The 18,339-nt window shown below is 42.4% G+C and overlaps 2 long non-coding RNA genes across 2 annotated transcripts; one reads left to right on the plus strand and one right to left on the minus strand.

Annotated features, from left to right (window-relative positions):
* Positions 1–256: 256 nt before the first annotated feature.
* LOC143435117 (uncharacterized) lies at positions 257–12,413 on the minus strand. Its single transcript, XR_013105117.1, has 2 exons — positions 12,274–12,413; positions 257–3,621 (listed from the first exon to the last, which is right to left on the minus strand). It is a non-coding gene; the product is annotated as an uncharacterized LOC143435117 (long non-coding RNA).
* Positions 12,414–12,427: 14 nt separating this feature from the next.
* LOC143435118 (uncharacterized) lies at positions 12,428–17,906 on the plus strand. Its single transcript, XR_013105118.1, has 3 exons — positions 12,428–12,565; positions 14,008–14,085; positions 16,395–17,906. It is a non-coding gene; the product is annotated as an uncharacterized LOC143435118 (long non-coding RNA).
* Positions 17,907–18,339: the final 433 nt, after the last annotated feature.

Below are 18,339 nucleotides of genomic sequence, written 5' to 3' on the forward strand. Positions count from 1 at the left end.
TATTGGCCTTTTATAATAAGAACTGGAGAACTGTGATTGTATAGAGCACATAGCATCAGCTCAGAACACTGAGACTCCTACACCTCTCTCCAGCTTTGGGGTAGACTCAATGTTTAACCACATGTGGTTTTAAGGAAGGAAAAAACAGAGTGATGTTTGGTGTGTAGAGGCACTAGCAATGCCATGCACAGTGCAGAACAGCTGGGAAACTTTAATCACTCGCTGAACCAATTTAATATAAAACTCTACATTTCAATTTTGAATGGCAAAGGCAACGATTTTATTAAAGCAAAGAAACAAACAAACAAACAAACAGGCAAACCCACAATCCTCTGAGCTGAAATAATGGTATCTTTGTAGCCAGCATCATCAATAACGCCTGTATTTTGTGTACACATCCAGGGACGGGTGTCAGTGTGAGCCAGCTGGCAAGATGTTTGTCACAATACATTACCAACATGCTACACTGTAAAGCATTGGCAGAGATTTTAGTATATCTAATTTGCTATTATTATACTTTTTATTTAGTTATATGCACTTTATTCCTTCCACACACTTTTTTTTTACTTTTAACAGTTATTATCATTTTTGCCCTATCAGAAATCACAGCCCTTCTGTGACAGAGTTCAGATTTATGTTCATAATTCCTTTATATATACCACTAATTATCACAAATAACATGCAAATATGTCATCCTAGGTTCTTCTCATATTTCAGCTTCAAGTTTCTTACTTGAAGTTGAAAGTGTAATTCCTTTAAAATTTATTTCCAGTTGTAAAATGTATCTTTAAAATTAATATTATTTCAACATACAATTTTAGAAGCAGCTTTCCCTGTGTTCTTCCATGAGAGGCAGGACTGAGATAGCTTCTCCTTCTGTCAGCCAAGGAAATATACGTAGGTACCTGTGACAGCCAGGCTGGGGAAGACACATGCTTTCCATCACATAGGCTTACAACTCAGTGTAGAAGCACATACCTGCATGTGGGTATGTGGGCACCCCCCACACACACACTACACACATAGCACACACACATCACACACACCACAAACACAAATACATGCACACACACCACACATCACATATCATACACACATACACACATCACACATACCACACACAAATACATGTACACACACACCACACAGATCACACACACAGATCACACACACCATACATCACACACACATACACATATCACACATACCACACACACAAATACATTCACACACACACATCACACACACACACATCACACACACCACACATCATACAAACACATATATACACATACACACATATCATACACAACACACACATCATAAACACATATCACATACGCATACACACAAATCACACATACCACACACACACAAATACACCACACAGATCACACCCACACATCACACACACACCACACATCATACACCACACACATCAGACACACACACATATACACACATACACACTTATCACACATACCACACATCATACAGACACATATATACACATACACACATATCATACACACCACACACACATTGCATACACATATATACACACATGCACACATATCACACATAACACACACACACTTCACATACTCAGATGTAGTCTAGAAACTGTCTGCGTCAGGTCACATTAATGCAGGGCACCTCCCCACAACAGTCTACACCATACACCATTATTGACCCTTCCTCACTACAGCTTTCATTTTCCAATATCCTGGGACAGAGATTTAAAATAAGTGGGTTAAGCTTATTATCTGATTTTTCAGTCGATAATTTTTACATTTCAATTTTTTAGTTGCTTTGAGTCTTTCACTCTTCAAAGCACCAACTTTCCCCTGTTTCTAGAACTTCTATGGACAAGGAAATGTTTCTCCTGTTTTCTTCTCCAAATGCCTTGATGCCAAACGGACTTCTACTGCTTATGGAGAATAACTCTGAAGAAAACATGGGATGGTGAAATATAGTAAAAACTTCTATTATGTGAAATATATAATAGAATTAGACCCTGATTTTACCTACCTATTAAACACATGCTTTGCTTTCATTTTATAAAGAACAGAATGATCAGATAGAAATCTGAATCTGTTTTGCCAACCCTGCAGGGGCTTCATTATAGAGGATCCCCGGTGATCCCACTCACTACTATGAATCACTACTTTAAAAACCATTCATGCAAACATTTACGGAGTCATAAAAGGTGTTGGAAAGACGAATACTAATGTCATCAAGTCTGCTCCGTGTACTTACACCCCCTGTTTAGATCTATTACACCCTGGAAACTTGTGTACCCTGTTTCAAATAGTCTATGCCAAAGACCAAGGAACAATGCCCAGTATGAATATAAATTATTTGTCAACATATGGTGACGGAGGGCTTGTGAACTCCAAGTCAGCACAAAAAGCCAAGCATTGTGTGGCGTGATGAAGTTCTCAAATTGAAGTTCCATGGTGGCAGCAAGAAGTCGCCTGCATGCTTCGGAGCTGAGGTGCTTGGTAAAGCGAGAGGCAGCTGCACCAATTCTCCATAATTAGTCAAGGTCAGGCACCTTGAACGCGGACAGTCACCATTTGTCAGCTGAACAATGGAAAGGGACCAAGCATTCTTGGCTGGGAATGGCTGTGCAGAGGGGCATTGAATGGGGGTGAAGCCAGCCTGCCCTGTTTTGTGTTGGCTGGAAGGGGGGGCAGCCATTCAGGACAATCCCAAATTTAGCACTGGCATGGCTAACGAATGTCACAAAACACAATCTTGTTTTAAGTACCAGAAGCATATGTTCCCTGACACGGCACTATGCTAGTGACACTTGAAGAGAGCTGAAAGAAGAAATGAGAGAATAAATGCAATTTTACATAGGCTGCAGTCCCGTGTCTGCTTCCTCCATTCAATGGGGTAATCTTTTAAGTTACCAATTGATACAATGTAATCCTTTAAAGAAAGGGATGATTATTTTCAAATGAACAGAAGAGACTTGGAATAGGAAAAAAAAAAGTCTGTAGAGAATGAAACACTTTTGTTTTAGTTTTTGTTTATAAGGATGCTTTATCTCCAACAGGAAAATAAATAAACACAGACTCAAGTGATCTGCTTAACACATGAAGGGAGAGGAAAACTCTGCTATGCTGTTTACACCCGCTGAGAGCCGAGAGTGTGTTCCACAGAGGCTGTGCAGAAGAAACTCTGAAAGCTAAAAACTCTGCACATAGTTTATTAAGTAAAAAGGGAACAAGAAAATCTCTGCTAAAGCTGAGTCCTACAAGGTGTAGGAGATGATTGTTTTAAATAAAAGCTTTCTACTCTCTGTCTTTTCTGTGTGCAGTTCCGTTAAGCACAGGGACTGCCCAAGCCGAAAACCGGCCTCTGGAAAGCCAGCCTGGTCACCAAGCCTCTTCTGAGGCTGCCGTGCCCTGTGCCAATGAACAAGGGCGGGCTGCCACAGCGGAGACTCTGGGGTGAGGGCCTGTTGAGGTTTCTCATCAGCTTGCTCTCCCTGATCGCAGTTTCCAGGTGACATGCTTTCTTTGGACTCAGGACCTCATTAGTGTCTTTTTATAATGATTTCCCACACATCAAGTATATCTCTCAGTCCACGGAGGTTGCAGATTTCTCTCCCTACAGAAAGAGAAAAGAGGAGGCAAAAGATTGCTCTAAGAAGTCCAGTGGCAGTTCTCACACACTTACACACCCTGCTGCAAATCACAGAAGGCTTTGCATGAGTAGATGATGCCAGAAAAGCAAGGACAGTGCCAATGACCACTGTTACCACCTTTCCACACCCTACACCAGGAATTCACTGTCACATCGTGTGCAACTCAGTGCATCATTGATTAGCCTTTTACCACAGTTTCATTTATAAATAAATAAACCAAACCAAGATGAAGGGGTTCTGTAAATTAATCCCCATTACTGCTGGTGAGGGAGGTGGACTGTACATGGCACATATATTCCTAAGCTTTCACAAGAAGAAACTGTACATGTGTGTGCAATGCATGGATAGAGTGCATATATTCATGGGCACATACACGGCAGGTGCTTTTCCTTTATTACAGCTAGAAGAATATATTCGAATTTTTCAGATTAAAATTTTATTCTTTTCTATGATCTTTCTTTCTGAGTAGAGGAGAGTCTAGACAAAGAGACCATAGATGATAGATAGGTAGATAATAGATTACAGATAGATGATGATAATAGACAATAGATAGATAATAGATTAATAGATGGTGATGATAATGACGAAGAGAAATAGATGATAGATATATGATAGATGGATAAGAGATAGATAGATAGATAGATAGATGAAAAGGTGAACCAGGTTCCACATCCTGCATGGTGCGCCCTTTTTCTAAGGAATGACAAAATTGACTGTGTAATTTGGACAATCCCTACACAGCAGTGCAGACTTCCCTTCCAGTGGCTTCTTGATTTCTCTGTAGTTCAGTTTATCCTTGGGCATTAGAAACTGATAATTCTATATAATCCTGGCAAATTACATCTTTTTAATTCACACTGCAGAGTCCGTTCATCAATTAAAAACGAAGCGCTCTGTTATTATCCCGGCTCGCTCACAGCATTCCGAGTACGTACAGTCTCTTTTCAGGAGAAATACTGCCGCTCCTGCATGGAAACCCACACATGGAGCAGGGCTTTTCAGAGACTTTCTGGAAAACCCTCTGAGCAAGCCTGCTGTGAGGATTCACTTGGCATCTGACACTTAATCTACTAACTACCCAGACTAAGCAGGTTCCTCATAGTTAATCATGTTGGAAAGGTGATACACAAAGCACACCAGGATACCTGCTTTTTCAGTTTGGTCTGCCAGGGGAGTAATAATGGCTAGGGTGAGGGTATGACTCACACTATTTGTTACAACGTCATTGTGTACTTGTTACAATGTCATTGTGTGTGACTATTTTTATTTCAGCCTCTAACACCTGCAATCAACATTGTCTCCAAGGACCTAAAGGCAGTCTTATATTATTTTTGATGTTAAGTGATGACTGGATTTGATTACATTATTGGGGAGAAATATTTATCATCCTGTGTCCTCACTTTAAGCCACTATAAGCCACAATGAAAAGGGGGATTGGTTTTCCTACAGGTGCATTCAGACCAAACTAACTTAACCTAAATAGGCACCATGCACTAGTTACCACCCAGCTCTGAACAGGCATTGTTCTCACAGATTCCTCTCTCCGAACAGAAGCAAACCTACTCCTAGCAAAAGGAAGATGGCATTAGTGCCTGCATTGCGTCTTTGACTTTTCAAGATGAAAGGAAATCAACACATTAGCTATAATTTCTCATTATAACATGTAACATATAGTCACTAGCTCCTCAGTTTAGTTGGCTTTAGACTTGAGCATGACAGAAAATAAAGCCAAAGTAAAACAGCCTGTACAAGAGACACGGGGTCTCCTTCTGCCTTCTCCCCACCCCACCACCGTGACTGAGCGATGCTGCAGTTAACATCCTCAAAGAAAACAGCCACAGTCAAAACCGGTTCCCATAAATTAAAGCTTGCTTTAAATTTTTCAAATTAATTCGCCTAACTTTCATATATTAGGTGAAAAATTCTGACAGTCTGATAATCTGTAAATTAATCGCATGGTTTTTAAATGTTCCCCTTTGGTCCCATAAAGCAACTGTTTTCAGCTTTCAAGTATCTTAAAGCTGTAATTATTACCATCAATCTTTTTTTTTTTTTTTTTTTTTTTTTTTTAAAGACGAGCCTTAACTTAACTTCCTTGTAGTGAATTTTAATAACCACCTCAGATTCCCTGATGGGATTCTAGTGACCTGAGATAATTAATTCGACTCGGAAAGGACTAGTCTGGTTAATCAGGAGCATGCTGGGAAAATTTTGCAGATTGTGTCCCACAGCGAGAGAGACCCTCAGCAGTAACACTCAGATACAGGATTTCTAGTCCCAGAGTTGAACTAAGACTCTGTGCTTTGCTCCTACAGTGATCACTGAAGCCACTACAGGTGGGGTGCAGACGTCTTCCTTGTGCAAATCACCTGCTAGCTACATATCTTCAGAGAGAATTTGTTGCTTATACTCCACACAACAATGATGAGGTCACAGGATAACAAAAACCAAACCACAACAACAACAACAAACCAGGATGCCTGGCCAGGTGCTAACAGGGTCCTTAGGCTTCTGAGACAGGCACCACCAGGGAGTATACCAGGAAGCTACAATGTGGCTTTTCCAAAGTCTGATAAATGCAATAAATTCTTGCAACTTCCATTAGATAGTAACAAGAAAAATGTTGCTTATTCACATAGAATTGACACAAAAATTAGATAACCACACATCTTATCCTCCTCAGGAGTCTGAAGAAGGAAGGCACAGAACGAGCTTCTCTTCTTCCAGTCAGACAGCTCCTAAAATGATTTGAGATGCAGTTTCACATCATATTCAGTGGTGAGTAGAACAAGGGAGTCACACAACTAAACAGTCATGTTGTGGGTTCTCCTTGGTTAAGGGTGTGGGTCCTTTGACTTGATTCTTTAAGAGTATAGCCTGTTTGTCTTCTGAGACTTTAAGTGTAGGCTGCTCATGTGTAATTGTGCCCAACATCTGCCAAGTTGGTAACCATAAAAGATTCCCTGGAGAAGCATTCTCTCTCTCTCTCTCTCTCTCTCTCTCTCTCTCTCTCCCTCTCCCTCAACCTCTCCCTCTGTCTCTTACACACACACACACACACACACACACACACACACACACACACACACACACACAATCAGTATTTTAAATACCAATATCAGTTGGCAATACTGACATGAGAAGTGGATTACAATAAAACTCCTTTTCTGAAGCAATCCCTTGGTGGTCCAACAGCACCCTCTACTCCTCCAAGTGGGAAGTATTAATCGTTACAGCACTATAGAGTTCTGATGCTGTGTGTACTGGCCTTGAAAGACAGCCATGCATCTCCTTGTTTTAAAGGACTTCTGAAAAGTTCCTGAAAGTGCAAAGCTGGCAGAAACCACAGAGGACCCTCCCAGGAACACTGCCCGAGAGAGCCTGATACAAATTGCTGACTGCACTGGTGACCAAAAGCTAAAATTAAGGGGGATATGGCAAGACACTGTTCTTGCACAAAACATCCCAAAGGAGCTTCAGGTTATGCCTTAATAGGAAGGTGTAGAAAATACTAGAATTTTCCTTACAAACCTTACCTCTACAGACACTCTGCGAGTGAGTCTGTTTTGTGTGTGTGTGTGTGTGTGTGTGTGTGTGTGTTGACTCTTTTTGATGTCTCTATCTCTGATGTCACAAGCTTGTCTTGTAGGAATGCCACACCACATCCAAATGTTTGGATAAGTCAAGTCTTTGAGATATCGTGTTTCTAAGGAAAGCATCTATTCCCAGGTGGCCACATGTTTTCCTTAATTCTCGGTCTGATCCAGTATATTGATATCCAAAACACAATTTTATTTTAAGTCAAAGTACAAAGATATACAAACATATCAGAAGGACTTTTCTGTGTTTTAGTAATAACTGTCAAAATGTAGCATTCTCCTTATTAAAATGACCATATGATTTGTTATGAGTTTCTTTATGTACAAAAATTATAACTTAAAGATAACCTTATAACATTTGTTTTCTTGAAACCACTCATATTAAATAACCACATGCCCCAAACTGTTTAAACACATTTGAATTATGGATCCTTCTGAGAAATGTTTTAGCGTGCCAAGCATGCCATCACTACTGGATCAGACACACGACGTTTAAAGTCTTTGTCCACAACTTAGCAGTCTACCGATTCTCTTTGCTGTGGGTTAGCTACCATCTTGATTCCTTTGCCCAATGCAAAGGCCTTCATTTCCTTCCCCATGAGCTTATTGACCTCGCAATAAAGGTTTGCTTTGGACAGGCTCAAGCTCTGAGTCTGGGACCATAGAATACAAGCCAAGTCTCACTTGGACTGACTAGAGGACAGAGAACTCAGTGAGAGCATCCTCTAATCAGTGTCACACCAAAGGGTTGAGGGGTAGATTAAGGCAGAGGCACAGGCTGAGGACTGTGTCTTGATATCTGCAGTAAAGTCTGTAGGGCGTGAGTAAGGATATGTAGTGCAGCAGCCTAATGTCCTTGTGTGTATATGCAAGGACTATTGATTTTTTTTAATACAAGATACATATATTTTAATGTTTTTTCCATAGTACAATCCATGTTCCTCTCACATTGCACACATCACACACACACACACACACACACACACACACACACACACACACATACCACACACCATACACACTCAATGAGCTACAACATTCATCAAATTAAAACAAAAACAAATTATTTAGGTTTTGTGCACTGCTAACAAAGGAACAGCCATGTAAAATACGAATTTATTAATACCTCATCCTCACAATGTACCTTGATGGAAGATATAATTAAATCAGCATTTTTTTTTTTTTTTTTACCACACACACAGCGTAAATTGTCGCTGGCTCTGCAAGTCAGATACAATGCATTGTTTGTGAGCACAAGGACAATAGCCTTTGAGGGTAAAATCTTGCCTCTTCCTATCTTTTTTCCCCCACTCCTTTTCCTGCCCTTTAATCTACAAAAGATCTCCAGGTTTAAACCCTGAACTACAGAGGCACAAGGACAAATAAGTAGCCTCATCCTGATGGCTCCACTCAGAAATAATTTTCATGTCATTTGCCTGGGACCTGTGTTCATATAAATGAACCTAGCGACATCACATGTGTGGCTTTCTGATATTTCTAATCCTACGGTATCGATTATTTCAGGTGAGAGAAATTTCCCTCTAAGAAGAGAAAGGCAGCATATCCACTACTAGCCCCAAGTCTACTGTCTCTCTTTAAGAGCAGGTACTACCTCATTCCATACGCTGTGAGAAAATACCACTGACTGAGGGTTCAACAGCAGCACTGGGGGTACTGGAGCTTGTGGACCCCTGTGCCCACAAATGACATTCTCAGCAGTATTAGGGAACAAAGCTCTTTGACACCTCCTCTTCTTATAAGGTCATATTGATTTCACCATTGGGCCTCATTCTCATGCCTACATCCACAGATCTGATCACCCACCTTTGAATATCACAGGAAACTACAGTTTCAACACATAGAGGGATACAGCCATTCAGCCAATAACACCCACTGCAAGCTTTCTATATGGAGCTATTGAATAGTGATTTTTAATGTTGATTATTTCTAGGGTACCAAACTGTTCAAAAGATGTGACTAGCTAGTTTTGAAAGGCTCCTTGATCACATGACAATGTGATGATATCATAGACCAATGGCAACATCCTCAGCTCTTATTAAGATAGTCTGAAATGGTCAGGCGTTCGTAAGCACCTCTCTGAGAGTAAAGGCAGACCAGGGTGACCCTCTGGGCCGGTCACTTCATAACTGTGCTGAAGTAGTCTACCAGCCAGCTGAAGCCATCTCCTAACCTGGGTACCATCTTCAGGACCTCTTTGGACTGTGTCTTTCATTTCTATAGCTACTAAACTGCAGTCTGTTTTTGTTTAAATCTTGACTTCAAATTCCATGTTTACTCTACACCTCACCAGGCACCTTTCTTCTCTTGAGGATCCTTTTCCACTGCGCAGTAGCCAATATTCTTAAGAAATATACCTCCTGATGGTTGTAGCAATTGTAACATGATCTTCAAAATGCACTTCAAAAGACATGGTACATATTGCCCCTGTGTAGGGAAATGTGGAATGGGTCACAGTCATTCAACAAACTGTGTTATCCTCCCTTTCATCCAAACTACAGGCCAGCAAATCTCTGAGCAAACAAGCAGCCAAACAGGAAAACAACGTATCCCTGATGTGGCATCCCAAGGGACTCCATGGAGTGCCTAGCTTGAGTCACTGTTGCTCAGACTTCCAGAGATGTGTGACAGGGGACAATTTCACACTATCATCAGACATGAAAACCTCCAGTTTTATAGAGAGGAATCTTCTCATCACCACTGCCCCCATATCATGGCAAAAGTAGGGACAGTTGGTGAGTTGTTTTAATGCAAGAAATTGTGATCTTTGGATATATATGGAGTTTTTTTTCCCCTACATCAAAAGGGGTAGGTGTTAGTACAAATGGCAGGTCTGGGTGTCTAGTCCATGGATGCCCTGGTGGCCACTGAATGGAGGCACATCTAAATTCTTGAGTTTCCATCCTGGAAAAAAGGACACTTTTTAAAATACTCACATATCTTAGGTAAGATTGCAGGGCTGCCTCACTTGCTTTATATGGATTAATGTGACACAAAGGATACCATAAAATATAAGGAAAACCAAATTTCCTCAGGGCTCTGCTGCCTTGAATTACATACCATTCTCCTAGGGGGGGCAAGCACAGTTGATGCTCATGTGTTAGAAGGACTTACTGAGACCTTGGCCAGGATTGTCAAGGAACAGACCCTACATCAAAGGATTAGGGGTATGGCCAAAAGCTTGATTGTTCTCTAATCCAGTTACCCTAAAGAGGTGACCTCTCTGGGACAATACCCATAGGTAGACTTTCTATTGTTTTGCTGATGTGACTGAGGACATCTAATCCATCATCAAATGACTCATTCTCAAAATATGCATATGAGTGTGAACCAGAAAGTTTAGTGCAGGTAAAGACCATCTTTCTGTCTGCAGAAGGATAGCAAGGTAAACAGACACAAAGAGCAAGTAAGAGATGCCTTATAGGCGCAAGAGTGTGTGGACACACCAGTCGATGAGCTGGGTGGACACGCCAGGATAGTGCTAAGGAGACTACTGAGGCCCAGCACCACTCGGAGTGTCAGCGGAACCCCAGAGAAAGCAAGGCTAGGACACAGACCCACACAGCGGAGGGCTAGAGATGTTATTTACATAAAGTAAAAATTCACAAAGTAAAGTGCATACACACATATATGCATATACTAACACATAATTATATATATATATATATATATATATATATATATATATATTTTTTTTTTTTTTTTCAACATCCAGTGTGACCCAACTTTCATCAAGCCAAAGGAAAGACAAAATTAACCCATCAAAGTAAAAGACAAAGACAAAGTAGGGTTGGGATGGGGTGCTAGGACTTTTGCCATATTTATAATCATTCAATTTTCACAATTCAGAGAGGACACCTAAGATGTGTTTTTGCTGATACGACTGTGCAAATTATACTTGGGTAACTGTCATGATAAGGACCCTGCTTGGTCTTTGCCTTTTTTTGTTTTTTTTTTTCAACTGAAAATCACCTGATAATTTTGTTGTTGTTGTTATTTTAAACACTTTAACAGACTAAGTTCTTGAGGCTGGTCTTGGAGAAGGTGGTATCTGGAATCTCCCCTGCAAGACTACTGTGTCTGAGACACAGCAGGGCTGTGTTCAGATAAGTAGTGGTGGGGGGCGGGGGATTGTGAGGATGCTCACTTAACCTGTGAGTCGCAAGGTTATTTTTGTAGCTGTGTCCTGTCTTCCGCGTGGAGGTGATTTATGATGCTCAGCTCAGCTCATCATCATTGTTCTAACCTTTGTCTCCATCATAGTTAATTAAAGGGAAGGTCATTGTCACCTTATGTTTTAAACCTTCTTAACATAATATATCACCCCTGGAACACTTTAATAAGGGGATTTGTGAAGGAATGGTGTAATAGGAAAAAAGTTTACAGCATAATCCATCCTGCTCACAATTACACTTTAGCTGTGCACATAATGAAAGTTAATAAGTAGACAAAATGAAGGCTCTGTCTGGAGACTCATTCAAGTGCTGATTAATTGGCTGGGTGATGTAATGGAACCAGAAGACACTTGGCTTTTGTGAAGTGCAGGCAGACGCGGCCCAAACAAACTCTATCTAAAGGAGAACATCGCCTTCCTTTTTCTTTGCAAATTGCCACCCTCAGACAATATGAAATTAATTAAACAACTGTTTACTGAATGCCTCCTGTGTGCCAGGCACAAAGAGAAATCCAGGCCACAAAGGGTGAAGCGGAGCACAGTGCCCTCCTCAGAGGGGACCTGTGGCGAGCGCTGGTATGGAAACAAAGGAAGGACACATTATTTATTCTGAGTGGTGACTCTCGAGGAGACCAGCATTAGTTAAGATTCATAAGAATGACTGAAATAATATTAAGCATGCCCAGCACATCTGCCAAGAAAATGCTAAGTCCTTTCTCCAAAGCCATTCACTCCATGTAACAAACTCTGAGAAGTGCTTGCTAAATACTGGGGTTGTTCTGAGCACTTTCCAGAGATCAAGTTATCTGGTGCCCCTAACATACCTTATAACTGAAGAAAGAAAGGTACAGAGAGGCCAAGAACTCCAGCAGAGGTGGCAGAGCAGTGCAGGGAGGAGCATAGAAGCCAGCCCTGCACTGTCATTCTCTGGAATCCAGACAGGAGTCAGAAGACAATGGTGTCTGTCTTCAGAGTTAGGGCTTTCTGAGGCTTCCGAGAAACTGAATGAGCGTGTGTTGCAGAAAGATCTCATGGGGCACTGTATCTGCATCAGTAACCATGGTTCTGTTAAACAGCAGAAGTTACCTAAGTGAAGACCTAATTATACCAGCAAACGTGAGTGGGAGACCTAGGGGAGACCTAGGGGAATGTGAAACAGCATGGGGAGGTGTACTTGTGGGAGTGGGTTTATAACATCTGCGTAGCATATATTTTTAAAGCACCCGTTGTGGACTGAGTATGAAATATCTCCACCGGGATCAAGGGTTTGAAACCTTGGTCCTTAACTAGTAGTTCTGTTTGGAAGGTTGTGGATCCTTTAGGAGATAGATCTTTGCTCAAGTAAGTAAGTAATGAAGAGCAAGCCATCAAACACAGGCCTATTTGGTAGCCCATCCTGACTTCCTGCCCACTCTCTGCTTTCTGACTGTGAAAGGCTCCCTTCGTGCTGTCGTCTCACAATCCTGCTGCACTGGGTTCCCCCACAGTCATACTATGAGCACCAACTTAAGTTAAAGCCTTCTTCCCTTATGTAACCTCCTGTCTGACACGTAGTCCCAACGATGAGGGAAGTTACTGGTACAGAACCTGGTGGGTACAAAGAACATAAAACATGAAGACTAATTGCTAGAAACTTTTTAAAATGATTATTGTAATGATTAACTTAATAGTTTGTACAGATAAACGGGTTTCACTGTGGAATTGCCATGCATGCCTGCACTAGGCTCCTCTAACTGAGGAGCCTGTGCCATGGGCTCCCTTCTGTGTGGCTGCAGGTCTCTCCTGTCACTTGAAGGAGTTTAACAGAGACTCATCATCCACCTTGGGCTTCAACTTCCCCACCAGCCGAGCCCTCTGTCACATCTGTCTTTCCCCTACCTGCTCTTTTGATTTCTATTGCTTGTCTCCTGACAGACTCGTGGCTGAGGGAGCTCAGAGGAGAGTTGCCAGCCTTATGCTCCACTGCAAACTTTGCTGAGGCCTGGCAGCTGCAGATGCAAAAAAGACTAAATAAATATCGTCTCCTCTTCTCTGTTTTTATTTATTTATTTATTTATTTATTTATTTATTTATTTATTTGTTGGTGTTGGGGGGGACCACTAATAAATTAGAGCTAAATATAGGTTCTGATTCCAAAACCACGTAACTTGAGCAGTGTCCTCGTCCTGCCTAAGCTTGTCTCTCCAATACTAACCTTTAAAAAGAGATATATTACTTTTTATTGTGAGTGTTTTGCTTCCATGTGTGAGTTCCCAGTACCTGCAGAGACCAGAAGATGGTACGTGGTCCTATGGAACTCGTACTACAGACACATGTGAGCCACCACATGGGGGATCTGGGAACCAAACCTGGGTGTTCTGCCAGAGCAGCCAGTGCTCTTAACAACTTGACCATTTTACTAACACCCTCAACACTAACAATGATAAGCACAACAGACACTGTGGAATATGGATATTATGGCTAAATTAGCAAATTCTAAGCTTTGTGCTGGTCATATATGGTGTGTTTCTAATATGTTTTCCTTTCCCATTTTTCCCCACCATGAACATTTCTCCAAGACTGAGTCAGCTTTGTCCCACGTGAGTTTTAGCACAATATTGTCTAAGATACGAAGAGACACCAAGCGATATGAACAGGTGAGCAGGAGGACACGGTATTCTTTGGGTCAACCTCTCTCGTTCTCTGACTCCCCGATGCCTAAATACATAGGAGCTAAAGTGCTTGGATGTTGATGAACTTCAAGGAGATTCCGTCTAATTTCCTCATTCCTTTCTCCACCTACAAAATTAGGAAAGTCATCCACTCCTGGTGCAGCTCATACTTTGATGTCTGACCCACAGAGAAACCTGGATATACCAGCCAGTACTAGGTACACTATTAAGACAGCCTTCCTTTCCACTTCCTTCCTGTGTCCAGTCTGCCACCAAGCAGCTTATAGAAGTCCTGCCAGGGACACAGTGTGAACTTCCAGAGAGAAAGCATGCAGTGCTAGATCTGTCTGCAGGCTCCTCATTCCTCTTTCTCCTTAATTTCTTCATGCTGTAGTTACTCAAAATATGGAAGAGGTGGGGTTTTGGTTGACAGCCATTTGTCACAGCTAATACCTTCTCTACTTAGGACAGACAGGTACCATCACCCTCCAAAGGAAGCAGAACCAGTACCTTTGCTGAAGTGTTTTGGCTCTGCATCTAAGTGAGAGAAGTCTGTGTCATTACTGGGCCATTTGGACAGGGCTCAGATATCAGGGCTCACCAAGTTTCTGAAGAGCTAATGCATGGGCACTCAGTCTCTGCCTTACGCCAGCTGCATGGGCTTTGTGCATTTCTTGGCTGTGCACAGAAGGTAAACATACCGAGTATGCTCTGAGATGAAGCCCAGAAGTTCCTCCAAGCTCGTCCACACACTCCTGTTGGTACCTGCTGATGTCTTACACAAACATGGCAACTTACACTCTGTAATGGCATAGGCTGGGCAAACAGGGCAGCCTCACTGGGGTTTAAACTCGAAAGCACCTCCTGTGTTCAGCAGTGGTGAGACACCACGTGGCGTTCATGTGGAACCTCCCTGTGCTGTCTATAAGGTTATGTAAGACCTCTGAAAGAGGACTTGAAGCATGCAAAGGCATGAAGCACATTAGAGTGACTGTCATGGAGCCCAATGGTCATGAGCCCTGAGTGCTTTTGTTCCTTTAATTCGGTATTACATTGAAGGGGTGATTTCTAAATCTCTGTGAAAATGATAAATCAAGAACCCATGAAGTGAGGAAATGCCACTTGGCTCTGAAAACCTCTTAATACAAGTCTTGTGATGACAAAATGAAGGCTGAAGGAAAGGTTATCCAAAGGCTATGGCCCTGGGCATTCATCTCTCAGGTCTGTATTAGGATGCTGCAGCTGAACTGACGCAGTGATCCTTAGTAGCTGATATGACTGTTCTTGAAGTTTTTCAAGTTATTAGATATCTATCCCTATTAATTGTTTATGGAAGAGCTTCAAGGTGGAGGAATTCCCCTGAGTCCCCCTGGGAGGATGGCCCCTCCCCATCTTAGGTCCCCTGAGTCCCCCTGGGAGGATGCCCCTCCCCATCTTAGGTCCCCTGAGTCCCCCTGGGAGGATGCCCCTCCCCATCTTAGGTCCCCTGAGTCCCCCTGGGAGGATGCCCCTCCCCATCTTAGGTCCCCTGAGTCCCCCTGGGAGGATGCCCCTCCCCATCTTAGGTCTCCTGAGTCCCCCTGGGAGGATGCCCCTCCCCATCTTAGGTCCCCTGAGACACCCCTGGGAGGATGTCCCCTCCCCATCTTAGGTCCCCTGAGCCCCCCTGGGAGGATGCCCCTCCCCATCTTAGGTCTCCTGAGTCCCCCTGGGAGGATGCCCCTCCCCATCTTAGGTCCCCTGAGTCCCCCTGGGAGGATGCCCCTCCCCATCTTAGGTCCCCTGAGTCCCCCTGGGAGGATGCCCCTCCCCATCTTAGGTCCCCTGAGTCCCCCTGCTTTGCTCTTCGTGGCTTTTACTGAGGCAAACAGGAATTTCCTCAGACTAGTGGAGTTTGAACTCGCGCCCACTGGTTGTCTTCCCCTTTTTAATGGCGGGATTTCACAAAGAGCTCTCCAGCTATTCTTGTCCAATAAGCATGGTAGAGATTAGCATGACTTACCATGATTCCAGCCCCGTAAAATTTGGAAATTTTAAGAACATAATAACTAGGATCCACATTGTCCTAGACGTCAGGGAGACAGGCTTAGCCAACAGCTGGGCTGCAGGTGTCTAAGGTGTGTCTGCACTGGTGGAGAAGCCGTCACTCCAGCCTGACTGCTCAGAGAGCTCTTGGTTAGCAATCTCACAGACTTCTGTTAGCATGTTTAAATGGGTGTTTTTGTGTTACTACCCACTGAGACCCAGTGCTATACTTCTTTGTGGAATAATTTCTGTCATTTTCTCCTTTCCAGGTGATCGAGACACACCTTCCTGTTTCTCTGCGCCTCTGAAAACATGAGATTGACAGATATGAGCCCCACAAACAGAAGTCAAACAGTATTAGGGGCGACATACTGGGGGAAGGGTTTTAGGGTGAATAGAAGACAAAAATGACCACAACTATTCGAATGTTTAAAATTGTTAAATAATTTTTTCTAAAAAATATTAAAGAACCGTTCGTGTTTCATTTGGGGTTGTACCCTAGGTCAGGTATTCTTTTCTGAGAATTTTGAGATAGGGTTTCATGTAGTCCATGCTGGTTTCAAATTTTCTGTGTAGCCAAGGATGACCTTGAACTTCTGATTCTCCTACCTCTGCCCCCCTAGTGCTGGGATGGCAGCCAAAAACAGTGGGGCTATGCTAGGGTTTTATACACACACACACACACACACACACACACATCTGTGTGTGTACGTACATGCAGTACATCTAGTATATATAAATATACAGTATATACATACATGTGCATACACTTATAATATATATACTATACACATATATACATACATATGCATATAGGTATATAAGCATATGCATATATGTCTCATATATATATATATATATATAGTCATAGAGCCTAATTATTATGAGCCATAAACACTTTTCTTTCTTTAATTTAGTATTGAAGTGAACCCATGACAGGGTTATATGCTACACACACACACACACATACACACATTGGGGATTCAAACCATAGTTTGTGCATGCAAGCTGAACTATACTCCAGCCCATTTTCTGAAACATTTTAAGGGCTATTCACTGAGTGCTAGTTTGTAAAATGTTCTCCACATAAACAGTTACTCCCAAAGTAAGGCCACACAAATGAACCTCTGTTCCTTCCCGCTGTTTCTAACAAGGAACTCGGGTTCTCTTGGTGTGTAGCTCCTGGAGTGAGCTCCTCCCTCACAGCTTTGCTTCATATGTGCCCTTGGCCGTCCAAGGTCGGGTACTGCTTCCTGATTTTCACTAGTGTCTCTTTCTCAACCAAATAGCTCATCAGAGTGGCCTCTACCTGATCCTATACGTTCTCCATGATGTCATCTTTGAGTATTCGTAGCAGCTAATTTCTTGAGCTCCACAATTTTCCGACAACTAACAAATCAATTTAAAATGCCTTCAGGTTTCTTTAATGGCTGGGTGTACACACACATGCAATCAGTTGAGTCTTTCCATTATGTGCTTGCAATTAGTCTATATTTAGAAAACAATTTAATATAATTATGGTCCTGTATGTAAGCTTTACTGCTATTAATAAAGGAAAACAATTTCTCTCCATCACAAATCCTACTGGAAAACACGTGAACAGTGGTGTTCCTATAAAATAACTGATGTTTTGAATGTGGTTTTTTGATCTAAATTTTATGAGTTAAGTGATCCATCGGAACATTTTATAGAAATCATCTTCTGTATGTTTAGGCTCTGTTTTGCTGCTCTAATCGACCACATGGAATTAGTGGCTGACACCAGTCCTTTTTCTGTCAGAGAGAGAGAGAGAGAGAAAGGGGGGGGAGAGGGAGAGAGAGAGGGAGAGAGAGAGGGAGAGGGAGAGGGAGAGGGAGAGGGAGAGGGAGAGGGAGAGGGAGAGGGAGAGGGAGAGGGAGAGGGAGAGGGACACACACACACACACAGAGAGAGAGAGAGAGAGAGAGAGAGAGAGAGAGAGAGAGAGAGAGAGAGATTGAGAAGGGCAGGAGCACTGCAGTATGATGCAGGTCTCTGAGGGCCAGCAACAAGTGTGTCCTGCTGGCCAGCTACTGATGCTGTGTTGAATTCCTCTCATGTTGAATGACTCCATCTTTTCCTTCTGTATCCCACTTCCATTTGAGAGGGCCCTTTTGACTGACGTGGGGTCCATTTTCTGAATAAATCAGCTAAGTCTTCCCACAACTATGTCTCCAAATTAAGCATATTTGCAAA

Source organism: Arvicanthis niloticus, chromosome 19 (genome assembly GCF_011762505.2).
Source record: "Arvicanthis niloticus isolate mArvNil1 chromosome 19, mArvNil1.pat.X, whole genome shotgun sequence".
Classification (NCBI taxonomy): domain Eukaryota; kingdom Metazoa; phylum Chordata; class Mammalia; order Rodentia; family Muridae; genus Arvicanthis; species Arvicanthis niloticus.